At 37.6% G+C, this 5102-nt stretch overlaps 1 pseudogene; it reads right to left on the bottom strand.

Moving 5' to 3' along the window:
- Positions 1-775: 775 nt before the first annotated feature.
- Positions 776-4812, bottom strand: LOC141511932 (ornithine decarboxylase pseudogene; annotated as a pseudogene).
- Positions 4813-5102: the final 290 nt, after the last annotated feature.

Raw genomic sequence — 5102 nt, forward strand, 5'->3', positions numbered from 1 at the left:
ATCATTATGGTCTGGGGGTGGACAGTCACATTACAAGAGTATGAAGTCAACAATATCTGTTGGTAATGAATGTTGAGTAGCTAGTTGCCCTAATAAGAAGGTAGATTTCAGGAAAGGGCTAAGCATTTTTCTGAAAGGGAGGGGTGGAAGCAATAGCCCAAGGGAGGGGAGACACAGAGGAGACTTCAGTACCTCTAGCTTCCTGTTTAGGCAAGAGGGTGAAGAATAAAAAGGGAATTTTGCAATAGATTATTTTCTAAGCCGGATCTTTTTGAAGGACTTGTCTCTCCTGATCCTGGGTCCTTTATTTATTTATTGATTGATTGATTGATTGATTGATTTATTCATTTATTTATTTATTCAAATACTTTATCATTGCTATTGAATTTATTGAATTGTCACTATTGACAAATATTTTACATTCTCAGTTCAATTTGCAATTGTACCTTGTCCTCATAACAAAGATGGGGAGAACAGAGAAGGGGAAGAAATAGTTTGAAGTCTAAGCAGGCAATGACATGTCATTTGCTCTCCCTATTAGCTAAACAAAGATGACCCCTCACCTCAAAAATAAGTATGAAGGGGTAGCTAGGTGTCCAAGTGGATAGAGTATTGGCTCTGTAATCAGGAGGACCTGAATTCAAATCCAGCAGACACAGAATACATACTTAGCTGTGACCTTGGACAAGTCACTTCACCCCATTGCCTTGCAACATCCCCCCCCCCCCCCACAAAAGTATGCAAGGACATTAAATCTATTAGATAATAGCTAATTGGCTTAGCTCATCATTTTGACCTTGATAGTTAGTAAGGACTGTTTGGCAGCAGAAAAATTGTAACATTTTAGCATCTCAATGGATTATGTTACAGTCCTTTTTCTTTAACCTTCTACCTGAGAGCCTTCTTTCCCAGTCCTTATTTAAAGGCAGAACAGAAATTGAACTCATTCTGACATCTTTTGCATCTTAAGTACAGAACATTAAAATAGTAAATAGAAATGCCTTGGATCTTGATGGAGAGCCATTACAATGGGAGTTCAAAGTATGTCCTACCACCCCCTACCCCTCAACTAGAAGAAATACTTGACTGAAATCTTCAACTGAAGAAATTGAATTCATTCTATTTATTTATGGTTACTTGTCTTAATGGCATTATATGCAAATCAGTTTTGAATGACCATAAGAATTTCCCCATACCTAATTATTTCAATTTTTTTCTTTTAAAACAGGTTACAACACTATTACATTGTTGGTGGAGCTGTGAACTCATCCAACCTTTCTGGAGAGCAATTTGGAACTATGTCCAAAGGGCAACAAAAATGTGCATACTCTTTGATCCAGCAATACCACTACTGGGTCTATACCCTGGAGAGATTCTGAAAAAAGGGTAAAAACATCACTTGTACAAAAATATTCATAGCAGCCCTATTTGTGGTAGCAAAGAATTGGAAATCAAGTAAATGTCCTTCAGTTGGGGAATAGCTTAGCAAACTGTGGTATATGTATGTCATGGAACACTATTGTTCTGTTAGAAACCAGGAGGGATGGAAATTCAAGAAGCCTGGAGGTATGTGCATGAACTGATGCTGAGTGAGATGAGCAGACCCAGAAAAACACTGTACACCCTAACAGCAACATGGGGGTGATGATCAAACTTGAAGGACTTGCTCATTCCATCAGTGCAACAATCAGGGACAACTTGGGGCTGTCTGCAATGGAGAAAAACATCTGTATCCAGAGAAAGAACTGTGGAGTTTGAACAAAGTTCAAGGACTATTCCCTTTAATTTAGGGAAAAAAACCAGATATCTTACTGTCTGATCTTGTCATCTCTTATACTTTTTGTTTCTTCCTTAAGGATATGATTTCTCTCTCATCACACTCAATTTGGATCAATGTACAACATGGAAACAATGTAAATAAAGACTGACAAATTGCCTTCTGTGAGGGTTGGGGGGAGGGAAGTAAGATCAGGGGAAAAATTGTAAAACAAAATAAAATCTTTTTTTTTTTAGATAAATAAATAAAGTCAGGTCACAACACTAAGTGCAATCCCATTCTGCCTTTGTACAAGCTACAAATGTTTGCTTATCAGCTATGGGGCAATCTTTAGAAGCATATTTGAAAAGTGAATAAAAATCCAAATAAAACAAATATTCAAATAGTTTCCATAGGAACACAGGTAAGTATGACCACTATCTCTTAGTCTTGCATATTGTTGTATTTGTGCCAACCCTATTCTTAAAATGTATTTAAAAACTCTAGCAGGAAATAAGTTAACGGTCTCCTAAAATGTTCTAATACAAGCTAAACTTGCAATTAATGGCTACAAACAGCATCTATACATTAATACTAGCTGAAGTACAAGTTATTGAGTGATGTTCCATTCCACTTTCCCAAGTACAAGAGAATGGCAAAGTGTTGACATGTTGGTCCCCATATCCTAGAAGAGTAATACTTCTCATTTGGTTTGGGCATCTTTTGTATAATGGTTTTTAACATAAGCATTATCAAACAGGATGCAATTAAATGATCCATATACTCCATGAAGGTTTGGTCATTTGCCTCATCTTCATCATTAGAACCTGTCCATTTAATAGTGGCAATAATTTTGGCAATAATATTAACTGTAAGTGTGAAAGCCTAAGTAACATAGTATCTGCCTGGTTCAGCTATGATTCTCACTCCAGAGTCAAAAGGAAAATACTTGTCCAAAACTGCATTGGCTGTACTTATGATCTGAGCCAAGAAAGTCACGACCAATCAGGAACATACATGTTGAAACCAAATTCCACCCCTCATGTCAGACACATCAGACATCAGAAACTCCTTGGACATAGGTTTCTGGATCAGTAAAACCATTTTCTTTCTTTTCTTTTTTTTAGTTTTTTTTGGCAAGGCAATGAGGTTAAGTGGCTTGCCCAAGGCCACACAGCTAGGTAATTATTAAGTGTCTGAGACCAGATTTGAACCCAGGTACTCCTGACTCCAGGGCTGGTGCTTTATCCACTGCGCCACCTAGCTGCCCCAACCATTTTCACATGGAAAATGACTCCAATAACATCAATATTCAGTTTCTTTGCTTCCTCAAGGAGAAGCCTACTAGTTTTGAGAGTGGCACCAAATTTAACAGTTAGCCTACAGATGGCTTTGGAGTTACCAGTGGCAAACCTCAAAACCAGTTTTGCCTTTGGATGGGATCTGGCAACTTTCATTAGCACTACTTCAGTATCAAAAGCCATCATTTGTTGGTGGTATACTTAATTTGTGACACTCCTCTGCATAGATTTATCCTCCCCGGAGGATATTGTATTGTATTTGTCTTGCCAGCACAATCAAAAACTGTTCCTGTAGCAGTGTCTTCACTATAGCTTTTCTGTCATTACAATTAACAGCATAAAAAAGGAGTTGCTGGAGGAAGAGCTTTGTACCATCTCAGATGTTTCTTTAGAATGTCACCAAGGTCATAGAAGGCATATTTATCATCAGAAGAAGACATTTTCTGGTCCAGAATATCCTTAGCACTAAAGTCTTCATCAAGGAAACTGAAGTTAAATTCATCATTGCTAAAGTTGGTTTCTGGTTGTTCCCCTAAAGTGCAATAAAATGAAAAACTAAGAGTTAGAATTTAAAGATAGGTTATTTCCAGCTTTACACGGAAGGTGGTTTTCCAGGAAGACAGTCTTGTTAAGGCTACAATTGTGCCTTCTGTGCAGTAGTTACACTTAAAGGACATGAACCGAGAGCTGGTGGCAGAGGAGCTACTGACCTGGGCCCTTTTTTAAAAAAAAGAGAAATATTTTACTTTTTAAACATAGATATGAGAAAAACTTCACTTTTTAAACATAGAAATGAGAAAAACTTCATTTTTTAAGCATAGAAATGAGAAAACAAAACTTAGAACCCTTGGCTGAATGGTTGAATTGGGTCTGTGGATGAGCAGGAATTTCAGTTCTCCATCCCCTCATTCACGTGTCTACTTCTAGAGCTTGGATAAATAATGCAATTTTACAGTTATGGGAATCACAGAATCTCCGGTTTGGAAGGAGTCTCAGAGGCAAGCTAGTCCTTCATGGTAGTTCCTTCCCTCTAAGATTATCTCCCATTTATTCTGTGTAGATTTTGTTTGCACATAGTTGTTTGCTTGTTTGCTTGTTGTCTCTGACAATAGACTGCAAGTTCCTTGAGGGCAGGGACTAGATATTTGTTGTTGCTATGGGTTTGGTGGTTTGTTTTGCTTTGTTTTTGCCTTTGTATCCCCAGTTCTTAGTACATTGTTCAACATAAAGGCTTGTGGATTTGAGTGAACTATAAAAATACACAAGTGATAATTCAATCTTTGCTAGAGGATGTCCAGCAAGGACTTGCCAGTCATCACCCTTTTAGGGGAGTCTAATTATTAGGAAGATTTTCTAGAAATCAAATGTATATTTCCTACTCTTAAGTTTCCAACCAGTGCCCCTGGTTCTGTTCTATAGTGTCAAAGTCAAATCTCTCCTCCACAAGATAGCTTTCCAAATGTTTTAAAGGGAGTGTTATGTCTCCCCTAAGTCTTCAACTCACTAGGCTAAATATTTCCAGGTCCTTCAAATGATCCTTTCACCACCTTTTTCACCCTTCTCTGGAAACTCTCCAGATGATTGTCCCCTCTAAAATGTGGTCCCCAGAGATGGAGGCAATTATTCAGAAGACATATGACCAGAGCAGAGTACAAGGTGACCATGACTGATTTTAATGTAGGCTAATTACATTAGCTTTCTTGGCTACCATGTCATACTCTTGATTTTATTTTCTAACCCTCATGCCTCACCCATCTTGTATTTGGGAAGTTGATTTTTTTCAATCTAAATTTAAGAATTGACACTAATCCCTATTAAATTTCATCATGTTTGATTCCAACAAATAAGTCTACTCTATCATGCTAGTTATTCTTCCTTCCCAGTTTTGTGTCATCTGCAAATTTGATGAATATACAACATATGCCTTTATTTAAATCACTAACAAAAATGACCCACAGCATTATGACCAAGCACAGATCCCTGGGCTTCTCCACTTTGAACCAATAATGATTGTCCTTCCTTTTTCTAAATGTTCAGTCTCCTTT

The sequence above is a fragment of the Macrotis lagotis genome, chromosome 2 (assembly GCF_037893015.1).
Source record: "Macrotis lagotis isolate mMagLag1 chromosome 2, bilby.v1.9.chrom.fasta, whole genome shotgun sequence".
Classification (NCBI taxonomy): domain Eukaryota; kingdom Metazoa; phylum Chordata; class Mammalia; order Peramelemorphia; family Peramelidae; genus Macrotis; species Macrotis lagotis.